The following is an 18,929-nucleotide window of genomic DNA, read 5'->3' as shown; positions in this document are numbered from 1 at the left end:
TATTTTTAAAACAAAACACTTTCTATGGCGTTTTAAGGCAATATTCTGCTTGATTATATAATGAATAATTAAGATAATTTGCTTATATTATCAGTAATAATATTGGTATGTAAGTTTTGATATTTATTTATTCAGCAGTGAATACACTTTTACAAAGACATTTTTAGAACTGTGTGCTGAAAAACCTCTTAAGGCTTATCTCCTTCAATTTTTCCTAACTTCGTTATTGGAAATGCAAAATATGTAGGTACCCCAATTGCATTCCAGCATGACCTACTAGCAGGCAAGAGGATTTCCGCTTCAGTGCTGCAGTTCATTAAAGAGTTGTAAACAGAAATGCTGCAAAAGTGTACTGTGGGCCTGTGACGAGAGATTTCTGATAACCTCAAGGCTGGCTCCCAAATGATCTTATTAATTCTGTGAGTAATCCGGGGAAAATCAGTAGGGTTTCTTTGACTTTTGCCCTCCAAGGTTGCAGTTTTTACAGCTTGGAGCAGCTATTAGTAACAATAGCTCTTGAAGTGTAATTTAAAAAACCCCAGGAAACATGTTCCTGTTTTTCTTTCTGATGCAGTTACAACTGACAACTCCTCTTCCTTTAGCCCCTAATTCAGTGTGCTGTTGTTCCTGGAAACCTGTTTGGAATGTTATAATGAAGTTTTTCACTTGCCTGAAGTACATCAAATGTAACACATGAGCCTGGTTTCCAGCGGAGACTTCATTCTGCGTACAGTCAGCTGTTTCTCATGAGTCACACCGTTGGCTGGGTAAGGAAGGAAGGGGTTGCTTTGTGCTGGCTCTGGGAAGTTCATGATTTTAATTCTTCTGTGTTGGGAAGGGTTCTGTTACAGCTGTTAGCTTATTTGTGTTCAAGGTAACTACTCCAGGACCAGAAAGTGACATCTTTTCTAGCTGACAACTAAATAATCAATTAAAATACGGACTGTAGGAAATCTGGGCATAAAGTGTCATGTTTTGTCGTGATGGATGGAAGAAAATTGCAATAAGTATTTGCATCTTTTCTTGTGAACATGCTCTCTTTTTTTATCTAGCTTGAAGTTTATTTTTTCTTCAGTTTCCCTTTGAGAATTATTTTCAGTGTGATTAAAATCTTATCTTGAAGAGTAACACAAAGAGGTATTTCAAATTGCTTTTTTCCTTACGTGACGCCTTTCAAAGTGGCATCGTCCTGCCTAGAAGTGGGCTCCCTCTTTCCAGGTGCCTTTTCTGCTCCTGTTCCATTTTGCCTCCACTCTCCAGAGTTGATGTCATACAGCCTGCATTAGAGGGCAAGATTCCTGAAAATATTAGACATTAACTGTTTTGAAAGGCACGTATGTGTGGCCTGTTTTCTGGATGTTACTTATAATATATACAGAACTGTTAACTGTGTATAAACATTTCTCATTTTGAGACTTCCTTACTCTGCAGATTAACCTTGGCTGTTCTTTACAACTGTTGCTCTTTAAAACTGCTTTTCCAGCTTAAGGTAGGCATGCTTACCGTGCTCTTCAGTGCTAGCAACTTACTTCTTTGACGCGTGACACTATGACAGTTTCCCAGTTTAGCTAGCTGCCATATCTCTGCTTTTAAGTCGGATTCGGTTAAAGTATACCCTTTTAAACCAGATAAATGGGAAAGCACATAATTTGATACAACGAAGAGTTACAAAAAATTTGACCCAGTCTTCAGTAGTATTACACTTTTTGTTACTGCAGTTAGACTATGAAAAGTTCAGACTTTTTTCCTCTTTTTAAAATTTTCTGATAATTACTAGTTTTGAAGCCAGCAGCTGGGTTCCTTGATGCATCAAACAAGTAGATAATATTATTGTGATTAAACTTATCTTTGGAAATCTCTTCCATTGTTTCCCACAGAAGGATAAATAGCTTTGAAATAATCTTAGCCTAAATTGGAACACTCAAGACATGCCTTATCTGTGAACGTTATGGTTTCTGACACTTCAGTGTTGTGGAAGGCGCAAATGCGGTGCAGGTCACTGCAATGATTAAAAGGTGAAACTGGTTAATGTAGACTGTAGAACCTGTGTGCCCACAGAAACTTCTCAGTTGTATGTTAAGATTGTCCTGCACATCTAAACTTCTTGGCAATGGTAAATAGTGTTTATCCGGATAGGTATTCTATGCGGTAAGATTGCCTGCAGGGCAGATGCAGGGATTTCTTCTTTCCTATCTGGACTGCTGCTTCTGGAAATTAATCTTCTGAGCTTCTGGGTCTGCTGATTCAGAATACCTTGTAATTAGGAAAATTTAGGAACAGAGAAGGTAAATATAAAAATAGCAGCAGGAGATGAGAAAGAAGCAAATGTCTGTATAAAAGAAAGAGAAATGGTGCTGTACCTGGAGCGTAAGGAGAGGTGGTTATTGATAGACTGGCAGAGCTGTGCAAAATGGGTTTGGTAGTAACAACCATGCCTTTGAAGTATTTTTTTTTCTGATTTTATAGAAATTGTGACTTGTTCATAACTATTTTGCTGCCTTAGATTGAAAAGCAGATTTTGGCAGCCTCTGCTTTCTTTCCTCTTTTCTGATGTGCTTGTGGAGTGTTCAGAGTTGGATATTGAGGAACTGTAGCTCCCCACTGTGCAGAAAACTGGTTTTGTTTTAAGTTTCATTATATTCCTCTGTCAATTGCTACATACACTTGTACAGATTCTTAAGGAATTCTGGCATATATGGGGATGATGATCTCATTTAGATTCTTATCCCCCAAGTTTTCGGCAGCCATAAGGGGGGAAAATCCAGCTTTATCAGATGGAATATACACACAGAGAAATGTTTACTTTGATAACAAAAGAGGCTCAGTGCTCAAAAAGACTTTCTGGAAGGGTTTCCTTCTAATTAGAGTGCATAATTTGACAACTTTAAAATAAAGAATGCTATAATATATTGATACTTCTATTCACAGCTTCAGCTAAGATGGCATGATCAATGACTTTAGCAGGCTTTAATTAGCCTTCTGTCTGTTCTGTTGCAACAGAAGGAATAAATGCTTTAGCAACAGATTTCTGTTAAGTAGGAGAATTTAACTCAGTATGTGCTTACAAAAAGAAGAAAAGGAAAACTGCTTTTGTCTTAGATGATTCCATAGTATCTTCTATGTTTACATCTCTTAGATTTGCTGTAGCTTAACTTGTTAGTCTATGGGTTTGATTTTAATAAATAAATAGGGTATGGAGCATTTCTCTTGTATATCACTGATGAATGCACATGATGCCAGCGAAGACCAAGCTGGCTTCCCCTTTGGTAGCAGCGGCTAAGCTGTCCCTGCGGAGACTCCAAAACATTTGCTAGCCATAAAACTGGTACTTCTTTTCCTTTTTCACATTGTTTAATGCTGGCATTTTGTTTGTCTTTCCTTAGGTTTTTTGATTAAGCTTTTGCTTTTACTGAATCCTTATCTATAATGACAGTTTAATTTCTTGGAAGATAAATTGAAATGATGTATATGGTCAAATAACTTTTCAGCAGCTTAGTGCTAAATGTTTCCAGATATAGATGTAATTTAATCACATATACATTTTCTGAAAAATGTAAATCTGCAGTTCTCTATGGAATGTTTTTTAATACGTTTAATGTTTATCATTGTACATGAGGAAGGTATACATAATCTCTCTGTGTTAGAAAGACCCTTCAATTTAAATTTATTAAAGATTACTTTACCCTGTCATGAACAAAGTGTCCCCTAAATCCAGTTCCCTCCCATGAAAGCGTGAGAATTTCTCCACTACTTGGGGTCTGTGCAAATCATCTGCACTACAAAAGAACCCCAGCTCCTTCCATTTTAGGAATCTGGGAAGGGTAAATATTTAGAAGCGCTGGCATAACAATAGCAGAAGTAGAAGGAAATTAAAGTTGGGGACCCAGTGCTGAGACACATTTGGCTTAAACTGTGGGTGGAAAAAAGAAAAGCTTTTTAGTAAATTGGTGAAAGGTTACGATTTTCATTTTTGGATTAAGGAGTAAGCGGAACTGTTCTATGTAGAATAAACTACCCGGTTTCACAGACAAGAAGGCTCAGTTTTGAAAAGGTAGCCTTTTTTGTTCTTGCTTAGATTTTTTGCTTTTTCTGTCATACCGGAGTATGTTGTTCAGTTATTTTCTGACAGGTAGCAGGAACTAATATTTCACTGAGCAAAGACTAGCACTGTTAAGTGAACAAGTCTTTTTATGGAAGGCTGCTGCTGGTATGGGAACTTCTTGAATGTAAAGCTTGGAGGCCGTAGGTTGAAGGAATATATGAAGTAGACTGAAATTAAGACCGTGGCGTAGAAATTGATTTCATTACGGAAACTCTGGTGTTTAGGTTGCAAAGTATTTTGCTCTATAAGAGATTTTTTGTAAAATCTCTTTGAGAATTTCCAGCATCTGTTGTTTGCGACAGCTGTTAGATATTGAGCAGAAGGATTCGTCCATCCTCAGAATAGAAAGAAAAATGTATTCTTTATCTTGATAAATTCAGTTCAGGTTGAGTAACTCTTCGGATATTAAAACCAGTTTTCCTGGTGTATTTCACTTATCTTTGGGAGATTTTTGGCACTAGGTTCAAATACCTAAACGTGTATGTTAGACTGAAGTCTGTTTCTGCCAAAATTTGCCGTGTGACTTATGAGCCTATATAAAGACCATTATAGTAACTTAAGCTAATACTTGGCTTGTGTTTATGCAAGACAATTCCAAATAATCCTTTAACTTAATTTTGAACAGTGCTGTGTTTTTCAGAAAGAGACCGTATAGAATTGGCTGGAGAAAGGGAACTGTACTTTTGCAAAGAATGTCAGTGTTTTGAAATTTGATTTTTTTTTTTGATCCAATTTAAAAGATAAAAAATTCTGTGTTTCTTTGTAGAAGGAAATAGAGTTTCTCCAGGGCGTTTATCTCCACAGGTAGGAGACCCTGCTGGGTAGCCTTATCTGATGCGTCAGGGCTCATAGCTCTCACTCAGCTTGCTCCAAGTTGTAAGGATCATCAGAAAAGGTAGGTTTCCAGTTAGTTCTGTTGGAAAGTTGTCAAACTTTACCATCACCATCATGTTTTAATAGTATTTTTTTGTTACCCTTCATATTATTTTGATTTTTATGGTTTCCAGATGGTAGATAATTCAGTGCAGCCCCTGGCAGAGTTTGTTGAATTTCAGATCACCTAGTGCCTTGAAGGCTAGCAGAAGTTGCTCTTCAGATTTAGGTGCCAGTTGCTGCAAGGGGAGCTAGACCCACGGAACTTTGGACCTGTAGTAAAATATGTTAGTATCAGTGAAATAATAGTGCAAAAGTGTTTTGAGATAGAGTAATTTAGACCACTCCAGGATTTCAATGGCTGCCTTCTCATGTGAATTTCTCAGTATTTTGGTTACCTACTTATGTGGGTATTTATTATCTTGATGTTTTGTTTGTGGGATGCCAAACACTTTCGTATTTAAGTGCCTGTCCCCTCTTGGCGTAATCTTACTGCGAGTACTCTGCAAATTCTGCAAAGTGGAACAATTCAAAGAAATTCTTATTTCAATAAGGTCATTTCTTCAACCTAGACATTCTGAAGAGGTAAACCAAGTGCCAGGAGGTAATTGAACAATGTGGTCTTACTCTGCCAACACAACAATACAGGAACTGGCACAGCAGAGAAGAGGTTGTTTGCCTCCCTTGTTCAGAAGCAGATATGCCCTGCACAAAAGGTAATACCAAATCTCACAGTCGATTAATCAAGCACTTTTCCCAGCCTTTCGCATCATTGTCTGTTACTGCATGAAATGTATTAGTTGTTAAAATAAAACCCCTTAAAATATTAAGCAGAAAAAAGAAATTACAAAAGGAACTGAATTTATAATAAACTGAATTTAAACCACAAAATCTGCACTCTAGTGGAGTATAGTCTCAGTTGCAAATTGAATATCAGTCTATTTCAGATTCAGAGTTTATATCACAACTATTGAATTTTGGTCATAGTTCCAGGGAACTCATGGCCAGCATCAGTGGGATTCAAGTACCTTTGCACAATAGCTTTCTACTGGTAAAATAAATCATAGCAGCACGTTTTAAATCTATTTAAGGCTTGTGGGACTATGAGAACTTTAGTAGGTTCCTGTTCAATACTAATGAATGTGGCTCAGTTGTGACAGGTGACGCTCATTTTAGTGTAGGATTTACCATGACTGTTTTGTGGGGTGTTCTGTTTCTTCCCCAGTAATTCAGCTCCAGCACCGTTTTACCAATCAGTTCCTTATGAACCAGAAGAATTGAAGATGTTTATTTTACCCTGTTTAAAAACAGGGATTTCAAAATGCTTTTAGCTAGGATGGAGCGTCATTACTTCTCGAAGTTCTTGAAGTAAAGTCTGACAAAGTAGATGAGAACTTTGGAGGGACAACAGGGATGAAGGCCCTCATTGCATGGGGGAGGAGTGGAGCAAATGTAAGACTCCTGTTCCGTTGCAGTCCAAGCAGCAAGGCCATACTGGTGTGTTGTAGAGCAGAGCTTGTGCCCAGTGCTGTTTCTACCAATGCCCCACTGTCCTAAGTTCCACTGCAACAGCAGTAAAGAAGTTGCTCCAAATGCTTTGCAATGCCTTGATATAATTGCTGGGCAACTGTACGATAATTCTAAGAAGAGGAAAACTTGGATTTTATGCCAAAATCCATCTGAAGGATTTCAAGCTCAGGTTTCTCACCAAGTAGTGGACTGAAACTACTTGGCTGTTTAGTAGATAGGGATCAAGGGCATCCTTTGTACAACTAGGAATTCAAAATTTACAGGAACAGAGTGAGGGAGAGCACTAGCAAGAGAAATGGGACTTTGTAATCCAATGATGAGGTCGCTTACCTGGGAAGGGGAAAACACAGGCTGTACTTCAAGGATGGTATATGTATTTTACATGAAACAGTACACAGAGTTTACTAGCAGTCTTGGAAGCTTAAACAGAACTAAGCATAGCCTATAAAGTGGTGGATTGAGCAATTTCTGTCTAAGGTCCTTTGTAAATAATTGAATGAAGCTTTAAAATGGCACTAATAAACACAGAATGAAAGTAAGATTTTTGTACATGTGGTTTCTTGAGGCTTTTTTTCCAGATTCTTGATATTTGCAAAATTGATTCATTTCGCAACAGAATTTTAGATGGTGAAAGCTTCAGTTTAATCCTAGTCTAAACCTCTGTTTAATCTTATTTTAAATGTGCCGATCAAGCTTTAGTTTGTGTACCTGACAGGGACATTATTCTCGATTTGTGTTATAGTTTTAAGAGAAAGGAGCATATTGAAAATCAATAGAAATTCTACATCTGCGTCTGTGGATATAAAATGTTGATGTAATAACAGTGCATGCCAGCAATCGTGTATTTCTCAGTTTATAACTTCGAAGTGAAGAAAATGCAAATGCATTGTACTTAAGTGCATGACTAAGTTAGGGTATTAAAACAGGTTCTTTATTAAGTTTACCTCTAATTTTGATGGTTTAAAAAAACTCACTTGTTATTAGCTAAATTTACAATGGCAGTTTTAGGTTTCTAGGAAGCTCTAGTGACCTCTGTAAAGAGGTAATTCAGTGAACCTGTCACTAATAATTTCATTCTGCAGCTAATAGTAATGGGTTTAATCCAGAAATTATGAGCTGGGCCCCCCTTCCCTGAGGGAAGTATTTCTTTCCATCTTTAAATGTAAGGGGGGGTGAGCATAGTAAATTTAACAGGACCTGGCTGTTCTTTTATTTTTGAAGTCGTGAGGCTTTTGCTAAGTACTATGCAGAATTCAATAACGCGCAGCACAATTTTTTTTTCTTGATTTACCTCCATCTGAAGGCAGACACATGTGTTTCACCCATGCCATTTTAATGGAATACAGCTTTGTTTGCTGTCACTCACGTGTTTACCTGCAGCCTTGCTCAGGATGGCTGGTATCTTTTAGACGTGTTCTGTGCACAAGAAGCCTGACCATTCTGACTGATGATCTCAGGAGTATGGATGCTTCTGCTGAGTGTTTACAGTAGCTGCGCAAGTAGGGTAGTAATGAAGCACTTGTGAAGAAAGCCACAGAAGATAATGACATTTTTGAACTGTTGACTTGTTTAGCTCTGAAAGGAAAAGTGTGGTCATTCAACAAGAAAGTGAGAAACCTGGGAAAATCCCTTCAGTGGCTTTAGCAATTGTACCCGACTGTGTTTTAGCATTGAATTAGAATGCTAATCACTGAGTTCTTCTCCATCTTGTCCTAATGAAAGAAGTTCCTGTATGTAGGGGACTGGAATTTCAGTTTGTAAGCATTTCAGATACAGCCCTTTGTTTCTGCTTTGTCATTTTGTGAGAATTTGAAACTAGTTCGGCAATAACTTGTTTTATAGAAAATTTGCAACCAGAAATTAAGCGTCGTGCTTGATTTAATCCCTTCGATTTGCAGTTCTACTTTTTAGCTGTGTTGTCCTACGTGCTTTTTCTTAAGCAAAATTTTTTTAAAAGTCTTTCTTTAGTGCTAAGTATCAACTCTAAAGCTATTTCTTTTATAATGTATACTACAATACACACATTATACACATACATACTTCTCAGTAGACCTAAATCATTAGTGTCACTGAAATAAACACATCTCCCTACTCCTGCTGGTTATTCTTGCTTGTTATGGTTGCCATCCTTACGCCAGCAAATGGGCATGTGCAGGTATGTGGTGAGCTGAATTTAGAAAATTTATTAGGATTAAAACTAATCTATAAGGAGGGCGTGTGTGAGTGAGTGCCTTAGCACATGTTTGCATGATAAGCACTTGCCTCTTAAAATTATCACCTAGCTGTGAAATTCCTTGTCCTCTGACCTCAGGCCAAGCATTCCAGGTTCCCTTCTCTCCCTCTTTCCCTTGAAATGTACAGTTTGCTCTCAATACTGGCTTATAATATGCCAGTAACCAAGGAGTTTAGGGTCACCTCTTTGCCCTTGCCATGCACAAATACTGACATCTCACGCTTGGTTGTATTGGAAAGGCGGGAAGAATGCTGGCGAATATTACAGTCTTTCCTAATGCCTACCAGTAACTTTGTATGCATATGATCAGATCCATGTGATACCTTTTTGCTCACTGAGGGGGGGAGTAGTGGATATGTCATGCAAGCATGAAGAACAACTCATCCAAATTTGATTGGGATGCTTTCCTCAAGGTTAGGTTTACTATTTTTTTCTTATCTTTGTCTCTAAAGCAAACTCTTTGGGAAAGAGATATTAATTTTTTTTGCTGGTAGATTTATACATAAGTTGTTTTGGAAAGGATATGTGCAAAGATTAGTATCTTCTGACAAATGGAGAAATCTTTGTGTGGCTGCTCTTTTGCTTTCAATAGCTGATTGGGCTGTGAGTTCTTGCTTGGAAGGTCAGTATCTTATGCATGCCTTGCTCATATTAAAATAGTATGTGGCTGATGAATGTCAAATACTGTAGACTAAACAAGGCTGTTCTGCTAAATAAGATTTAAAATTGTAAAAAGAACGTTCAGGTTTTAATGTCTGAACACTTCTATAAAGGTTCAATGATTTGGTAGTAAACTGATTTCTGAGTTTTATTAAAATTAGCAGTGCCCGTGCCCTGGAACAGGTACACAGCCCAATTAAGTGAGCTGAAAGTTGCAGAGGGACCAAACTTTTCTCCTAGCCACGGAACGGCTGTGCAGCTGCTGCCGTCGCAGGGCTGCCAGAAGTCTTCGGCAGCTGCTCTGTGCCCGTCTCTGTGTCTGATACAGAGGTGGTTTACTGGTGCTGACACTGTACAGCTGTGGTACTGCTGGCAGACACCCAGTCACTCGTCTTTGCCAGGATATAAAAAAACTCTTTCCATGGTTGTACTCTGTAATGACCAAAAGCGACTAGTGTTTTCTCAGTTCCCATACCCCAGTTTCCAGTGCGAAAGACTGGGATCAGTCCTACTGCTTCGGAGTATTGGAGTGCTCCATGATCCTCAGTTCCTGGGTGCAGAAAGAGACTGTACTCCTAAATACATTTCGGCACCTGATCCTCTTCAGATTCCTCAATTCTTATGCAAAGTTATCTGATACTACAATTCACGTAACCAGTAGTGAACCAAATTGTATTCCAATGAATCTCCTAGAAACAGAGCATGTATAGTACATGCAAAATGGGTAGCCTGTAGTAATTGGAAAAAGCAATATTGTCTAACTGAATTGGCTGAATACATCACAGAGGCTGTAGCAGAAGCAATCTAATTGAAGTCTTATCTTGAGTTTGATCTTTAAATAAATCCAGCTGTACTTATTGAATGTAAATCTCAAGAGGTACCATCAAGTTTGAAAAGCCTTCAAGTACATCATCTTAGATGTTTGGTCAATACTGGACATATTCAATATAAAAAAAACATGGTTTTTAAATGGACCTCATGCAGCGAAATAATATATCTGGGTTTGTAATACAACTGTAATGCAATTTCTGTACACCTGTGCTTTTCCAAAGGATTTTTTGATTTGAGAATTGATCAGGAAGGTACGCAGTTGCAGTTTTGTATTGGCAAGAATACAGCTCACCACTGTGTGTCTCCAGGGAACCTGTATGCATTGCAGAAAATGCCAAATCATGTTTTTCAGAAGATAATACACCTTAGTATCCCTAGGCGTAATATCAAAGGAATAGAGGTATCATTTAAAAAAAAAAAAAAACAACAAACCTAAACCACCAAAACCACCCTCCACAACCATGTAGGGGAATGTTACATAGATGTTTCATAGTTTAGACTTGTCTCAAGGTTTTTGACTTTGAGTACCAGGTAAAAACAGACACATACCAAACTAACTTCTGTGAACAGCTTTGGAAATGATGTGACATGCATATGACAGGCAGTAACTGTTGTTTAGTCTTAAACAGTGTGAAAACAGAGGGTCCCAGAGAAATCTTACATCTCCTTCTAAAGCTACGGAGGTTGGCGCTCTGGAAGGTCTGGTTCTTGATTTATCTGAACATATGAGAAATTCCCAGGCTTGCATCTGTTTGCTAACAGACAGCTAGAAAAGGTTGACTTCCCATTGCAGGGGCTGTGTTTGGGTAACCCTCTGGCAGGCAAGCAGCCTAGTGAGCAAACATTGAGTTTGTGCTCAAATAGCGTTTTCGCCTGCCTCGTCTGTCAGGCCTTCGTTAGAGTGTCAGTAAAGCTCACATCAAATAAAAGCTCCTCTATGGGCTCTAGCAATGCTTGTTTATTCCAAACACTTAGACTTTCGTGCTTATTTCACTTTCCTGATGAGGAAACGCGAAGGTGTGATGTGGGTTGTACACAAAAGCCAGGGAGCTCTTTCATGCATTATTTGAAGCTTTAGGCAGTTGATTTTGAAGATCCTTTATGAAAATAAATAATTAAGAAGCTGGTAGGGGTTTTCTCTCCTGTTAATTTTACTAAGCCAAGGGAAAAGCGTGCAAGGTTGAAGGTTGAACTTGCAATATGTAGAAAGAATCTTTCCGAACTACAGTCATCACCTAATTTGCTCTTAAATGAGTGAGAACCTTCTACTTTCTTTAGCTGTGAGGGTGAATGAAATGAACAACAAAGTGTTAGTTTCCTGCGATCTGCAACCTAAATGTTTATCTTGCACATAAGTGTTTATTTTACACACCTATTATATGGCAATAGTTATGCAGTTGCAATAAATATTGATGTTACATTTTTAGTTTCCCTGAAATTAAGTGCAAAACAATGGTCCCTCTCTTAAAAGGAACGGATGCCTTAGTGTTTTAAAAGAATTCCTTCCATTTCAAGACTTTGCTCTTTCCTGAACTAAGAATATGAATCTGAAAAAGTGATTTTTCCTTTGCTTCTGTAGCTGAAATAGAAGTAGTGGCAGTTGTGTTTTCTGGATTGTTGCTGTATGAATTCCTCCAAATGATTGGGAGAAATGCATTTCTTTGTTATTTCTTTGATTATAGACCAGTTAATCTTAATATGGTAGTTAAGAATATTGGTAAAGTGCATTTCTCCTGTCATTTGGAAAAAAATTAACTGCAATAGTTGCTTTCAGTCTGACATCAGGATGGTGGTTGTAGTTTAAATACTGCTGGTGTACAAGTGATGGAATTACTGCTTTTTATGTCACTTGTTTATTTTACATTCAGTTAAAGCATTCTGTTAGTTTTTCCCTCTGGTCAGTCTGGACTATTTTACAAGTGACATTATACATGTGTGCACTTACATAAGATAGACTTAAATGTAGTTAGTTCATAGTGGAAAAGGTACACCTGTGAGCAAGGAATGTGAATGAGAAAATGTAACTGTGTGTAAACATGTTTATGCAGCTGCGTTTTAATATAACTTATTATTGGAGCACTCTGTCTAGAGAATAAAACTGTTACAACTGAAGACAAGCTATTAAAAATTCCTTCAAAACATTGTGAGCTGTAGATAAATCAAAAGTATAGAACTTCAGTTCTGCTTACAGATTTATTTGTACTTTAAATGTTTTCTTCATATTAGTGTCTGAAAATTGAGATGCTAATAATACTGTCTTAGAAACTTTCCATGTTTTTGCGTAGTATTAAATCTGGCTTTTTTTGTTTTGCTCATGATTAATACACAGCTTTGTTTTTTTTATTTATTTTAATAACGTAAATAATTGCTTCCAAGGTGAGGAATTTTTTTAACTTTACTAGCTTTTCAAGATTTTTGTGTGATGTGAGACTTGAGTTCCTGTAAAGCCTCAGATGTGCATTTCAATTCAGAGTATGTGTGATTTGGAAACATGGAAAAAGGAGATTTATCTTTATTAGTTCTTCAGTGAAAAATCATTAAACTGATGTTAGTATTTCTGTTCTGTAAGTACATAAAACAAGACAGTCTTATACTTTATAACTCAACCTTCACGTGACCCGGTTTAAAACCTCAGGATCTCAATGAAAAAAGTGAGAGAAATAATGCTAGAGTGTCTTGTTTCAGTTGCGGGGGGAAAAAAAGACTGGAAAATGTCACTATCATACTTTGAGAGCTTTTTAAAAAAATCAATAGATGAAATAGTTTAGAATCCTGCTTTATTTGTTTGCAATATCATACTGAACTGACTCTTTAATTACACTAGGGACTGAGAGCACATTGTTCTAGGCGCTTTGTGGACAATGAAAGATCCTCTTTGCCCCCAGAAATTTATTTCTGTGCTTTGACTTTGTGTTATTTAAGATGATGTGACCTTAAATGTCCAGTTTCCGGAATATTAAAAGAATGTGTTGGTATCTGTTTTATTGACTGTAGTGCGTAGGGTTTAAATTTCCTGGTTACAAGCCAGAAGTCCTCTGTTTATCTAAAAAAACAAATAGAGCATGATCAGCAATTACATCTAACGTTTCTGCTGTCACTAGGGCTAGAGAAGACTGCTTTGCAAGGCTTAAAGATTTTTTCAACCTCTCTACTCACTTAATTCTCAGCCTTTCTTGAGGGTATCAATTATGAAAGATTTTGTGATGAAGTCTGGATGAGTAGAAACTAGAGAAGGGCAGCCAATTTACTTTATGTCGTCTATTGATCAGACAATGTTTCATCCTCATGGAGCTAGCAGTCTGAAAATGGAAGGCTCAATACTTAAGACTTCAGCCATAGGTGTATGATGATACTAAATTAGTTTTGCTTATATTATGACCTATATTTATACGAAGGTTTGTCTCCTCCACCCCTGGGGGGGAAGAGTATATAGAAGAATGCCAGTGTAAGAGGATGTGAGTTTTTATGTTTAATACCTTTTATTTCATTCACTTCCTTTTCTTCATCCTGTACATCAAAGAAATAAATCCACAGATTTAAGTACAGGTTTGGGGTTTTTTTTTTTCATTGCTGGGTGCTTTTGTTTTTATCTCTTACAGTATTCTTTTTCATCTCTGGATGGGGTAACACAGGTTGTGAATTAACTCCACTGTCTGTTCAGAGTCTCCCAACTGTCAGTTTTGAGAGTTTCCATCTCAAGGGTGATGCATTATGAACACAGCTCTTCAGTTTTCAGGCTGTTCAGGTCTAGTAGTCGCATTCATGTGGCTGCAGTCTCAGATAAGTCAGTTCGTGTCTTTGCCTCATATATCTGGATCCCAGAGCACTTGGGAGCAGCATGTAGGCACTCAAATATCCCTGCAAAATTGCCGGGTGTGGCACAATCAGTGGCAGTCTAGACCAAGTAATCTCCGACGGATCAAACTGACTCAGTCCAATTAAATTTCTCAATACTGTGCCCCTGGCGTGTCCCATGTACTGCTAGATTCTGGAAGATCCCGATATGTGCCCTATGTGCCTCTAAATAATTAAAGTAGCTACCGCTATCTCAGTATTGCCTCAAGTGTTCCATGAAAATATCCTTTAGTATGAAAAATAGTGAATAAATGGTTGGTTCCCTACAATATTTCTCCCATTACATTGTATTTTAAGTAGCATTTGGTAAATTGCCTACTGCAAGTACTGTCCTATAGCATCTAAGATGCAATAGAGAATGTTGTGTCCAAGAAAAAAACACCAGTCAGGAAATTCTGTAGTTGGATAGGAATTGTAATAAAAATTCAGTGTAGCTATAATAAAATACGTGCAGAGTACATGTGCCACGTACAGAACTCACTCTGTCATTTTAACCTCTAATTAGCTCTTTACTTCTATTCCATATTCCTTTATTCTCCCCAGTTCGTTAGCAATTCAGCAGAATTTCTGCAGCGCCTCTGGTACCTTCTGTCCGGCCTTCAGGGATCTGAAAAGCCTCTGCGCTTTTCACCTGAGTGTTTGCCTAGTCCTTCAGCATCAGTTTGTCCCCAGAGCACCCAAAAAGGCCACCAGCTTTCCTATTAATGTCCAACACTGTCAAAGTCCTTCAGCTTCTTCCGAATATCTCCCTCTTTAAAAGACGCTGCTGTGAAAAGAAAAATCTGTGATTAATGTCATATTAAGCTCAGAGAGGTATGTGAAGGCATCCAGACGAGAAAAGGTAGAGGGAATAGCTGCAGCTCTGGTGCTGGGAGTAGCTGGGTAGCAGCTCTTGACCATGGCCAGCCAAAGCTAGCAGAAGTGGCTGGCACTTGATGGCGTTGCCTGGTGTCTTCAGTTGAGAAAGGCTATGAAAGGATCACGGCCAAGAATTGCCACTCTTTATATCTTGTTTGAAGAGAGAGCATGATCAGACTTCATACATTACAACACAGTATGTCAGCTGTACTCTAAATCCAAATACAAACTTCAATATTTTTTTTTAGGCTTATATATTATACAAGCTATAATTGATTTGAATCTCTATTATGGTTATCATAACAGTATTTATTTTTTTCCTAAGAATTGTATATAGAATTTTGGGAGCTGTATTAGTATATGTGCTACTACTTGATTTTATTTGTTAAGCATACTATGAAAACTGTTGTTTTAAAATCTCAGCGAAAAAAAGATGCTTGTTATGATAAGAGGTGGTTTGCCCATTTTTCTAAGTTTAAATGCTGTTTCTTTGATCAGAACGTGCAAAGTAGTTTTGCCCAGAGCAGCGTGTCTGTCTTCAAGGGCTTGAAGTCCAAATCACAAATTTTTAAGTAATCAGTAGAATCTAAAAATAATAATCTTCAAGATGACATAACATCAAATTTTATTCTGCTCATTTTCTCTTTAATGAATAGCGAAGCTTTGAGAGTTCATATTGTTTATGGTAGAAATTCTATTGCTTGTAAAATATATTGTTTGAACCATAGGTAGGTGGAACTTCCTGGTGGATCGAGGATTGTATTGACTTAAACCAAGGCTGAATTAGTAGTGCAGATGTCCTGCAGATTCTCTGCATATATGCATTTCCAGCAGGTGGAAAGAGCAGGGTGTTACTCATTTATCTTCTCAAGGCTTCCACAGATCAAATTTGACATTCCCGATGTGCCTTGAATCAGTCTAAATTCGTCGATCCTTTTCCACCTTCCCCTGATTTTTTTTTTTGTATTTGCACTCCGTATGCTGCAGAGCTCAGTTGTTTCCTAATCGATTACAAATGAAGAAGTCGGCATTTGTCTGGTAGTGATGGAGATGAACAGTGGGATAAGTAGCAACACTGCAAGTTGAATGTAGTGCAGAAAGGGATGTTAAAGGGTGTATGATGGGGATGTCAAAACCATGAGTGTGCTGGGGGGGACGTTGGACAACTAAGGCTCTGTGGGGATAGAGCGTAGCGTGGGAGAAAGGTTTCTCAGCACTCACAGTGCTGACTTTGCTCTTCGGATACTGTAAAGGCAGTAATTGACTACAAGTCTGTAATTCAAATATATGATACGGTATTCAAATCCAATTTGCATGGGAATCATTTTATTAAGCGTAACCTCTGAACACACATTATACATTCATTTTACTATCGTCCTTGGGAACAGAGTATCTGCAGTAAGTTGATGTACAAAAATATAGTAACACTGTTTTGTGCAGTACATGTAATCTAAGAGCTTTAATAGAATGTAATCCTTTAGATTTTTATAGTACTCTTTCCTCCTGGATATCAAAGCAATGAGTAAATACTATGTGCCTTTTGTCACTTCTTTGAGGTGGTTAGCAAATACAAGTGGCACAGTATCTGCAGTGAACTGATACACAGAAATATTTACATATTTAAGATACTTTTATTAGTAAATATCTTTTTCAGAAAGACTTTTGTGACATTGGAAAAGTAGCTTTGATATTATTCTTGTGATGCTTCTGGGCATATATTGTGTGTTTCAGATATTCAGAAAGTGAATACCATCTTGTAATCCTACTTCCGTTTTGGATTATGGTTTCAATTTATCTGATTTGTAATATTGCTGTTTTGCTCAATAAATATATCTGAGTTTCTTCTATAAGAAGTGTCCTGGACCATTTAGCACTGAATGGCTCTGTACTGGACGGAAGGCAAGTTTTCTGTTAGAAATCCATTAAGGTTACAAAACCAATGCTGTAGGTAGGACGCTGATGGTGTGCGGGAGCTGGAGAACGGGCAGCTGATGCCAGTGAAATTTCCCAGTTGAAGCTAGGTGAGAAAGGCAAGGAACACTGGTTTAAAAAAAAAAAAAGCTTCCCCTTAGAAGTGGGGAAGCAGCACAGTCTCTCACCACCTGTTAAAGACCAGATCCAATGAGCAGGAAGAGCTGCCTTGTGTAAAAACTTGGACCAGAGTTAGGATGTATAATTCTAAGGTCACACTGAGGGAAATTGAGCCTCAGTGTTTCCTTTTGGTAAGATTTTTTTGCTTTACAAAGAATAAAGATGCTTGGGGGTGAGAAATTCCTTTTGCTACAACCAGCTCAACTTGACCCTGAAATCAGAGCTCCTACATGTCAGTGGAGGGGAAAGATAGCTCTTCTAAAAAGCCAGTCGGAGGTGGATTGTGACCTGCTTTGGAGTGGCGGGGGACTGGTTTACGAGATCTGCCCCAGGAGGATGCCAGTTCTGAGGTTTGCATCTGAGATACCCACAGCTGAGGAAAAACCAGAAGTCACCTCCCAAAATGGGAGGCTTGTGACGTTCAGTAGTTAGTCTGAGCTGACTCTGGCAGAGCAGGTTGAGACCAGCTTGTGGCATTTCCCATAGTAGTGTTTTAAAAAGTTCCTCGTAATACAGCTCTGCAAATTGAGTACAGTGTTCCCCACCTGAATACTGGGCTCTTTCTAAACGTGACCTGCTGCTTTGCTCTTGAAGTCCTAGGATTGAGCGTTTAAATATCCCCAGAATTTGTCAATCTCTGATTTTTGCATTTTGACTTGTAAGTGACCAGACTGTCTTCTCTGCTCCTGGAGTTTTCAGCTTTTTGCATCAATAGTCTGTAATAATTCAGTTCATATTTATAAAGTCCTCTTAAAAAAAAAAAAATGCATCTCAGGAGTGTGTGAGATGTTTACTTTTGGACTACCATGTCCTCAAGTGCTCAGGAGTGAAAGAAGCTCAAGAAAAGGTATTTCAGGTACAAATATCTTAAAATCTGGTGGTGGGGAGGGGAAGCCCTGCTTTTCCAAGTCGTGGTGGTGGTAGTGTTGTTGAAGTGTCAGAGATTTGTAGCCACAAACATTAGAGATAGTTTGTAAGAAATGCCTGACAACCAAACGATGAAGTAAGAGCTTGGGGCTGGGGGACGGGGCATACTTCCAAGAGCTAAGGAGGATTGAAGCGAGGTCGAAAAATACTCGGAACGGCTCTCGGGTTTCTATTTTCAGCATCCCGCCTCCCTCAGCTCTTTCCATTTCGGCAATGCTGGTGGCAAGGTGATGCCACTTGTCCTTTCCACGTCACCGCGTGTTGGTTGGAGCTGGAAGAGGAGCCGTGCGCGTCCCCAGGGCGAAGCGCCGTTCTTCCTCTGCATCCACGCCAGCCTTAACCCAGCCGCATCAGAAAGGGGGCTGGGACCAAGGGCGGGGAGCGGCCCCGGGGGCTCCCGCAGCAGCAGCGGGGAGGAGCCGGCGGGTTGCCGCCGGGAGGGGCTGCCCCGGCTCCCCCGGCCCCGCAGCAGCGGCTGGGCTCGGTGCGGCGCTCCCCGCTCCGGGACGGTGCTGGGGGCGAGCGGCCAAAGCGGGACCGGCTGCGGGAAGAGCGGGAGCGTAGGTCGGGGATACCTGGATCGGGAAAGGGCTGTTTTCTCCTTACTGCTTCTCCGGCTCGGGGCTGGTAAGTGTTAGGAAGTGTGTTATGTTGGATTTCCCCTAATCTGGCCGTGCGTTCCCGTAGTGTATCTTAGGTTACAGCTGAAACAGCTCGGGCTTTCAGAAAGCGTTAGGTTGTGGGTTTAACTAAGACTATTTTGTACCTTCAGTTTATTTACCCTAAAATGCTACTTTGTAATGCAAGTGGACTCCTGGGCTCGTAAAAGACTACAGCTGGGGAGAAGTGCCGGAGAGCTTTGAACAGGACCCTGCTAGCGCTGAAGAGCTGGTGAGAAAGAAAAACACCCCTCCCCGACTCGAGATCCAGCTATTGCAGCAGATGCTCCATTATAAAAGTGGTATATGG

The 18,929-nt window shown here is 39.0% G+C and overlaps 1 protein-coding gene across 3 annotated transcripts in view; it reads left to right on the top strand.

Annotated features, from left to right (window-relative positions):
- The window catches only part of DISP1 (dispatched RND transporter family member 1), an 88,040-nt gene that overhangs the window by 27,873 nt on the left and 41,238 nt on the right, over positions 1-18,929 (top strand). The window contains exon 1 of one of the 3 annotated variants that reach the window (XM_063328230.1): positions 18,439-18,587. The exons of the other annotated variants lie outside the window; for them this stretch is intronic. The gene's annotated coding sequence lies outside the window, so the exon portion shown is untranslated. Of the gene's footprint in view, positions 1-18,438; positions 18,588-18,929 lie in introns of those variants that run through there. 3 annotated transcript variants of the gene reach the window in all.

Source organism: Chroicocephalus ridibundus, chromosome 3, assembly GCF_963924245.1.
Source record: "Chroicocephalus ridibundus chromosome 3, bChrRid1.1, whole genome shotgun sequence".
Lineage (NCBI taxonomy): Eukaryota > Metazoa > Chordata > Aves > Charadriiformes > Laridae > Chroicocephalus > Chroicocephalus ridibundus.
Note: the sequence above shows the minus strand (reverse complement) of the source record. Positions and strands in the feature narration are given on the sequence as shown.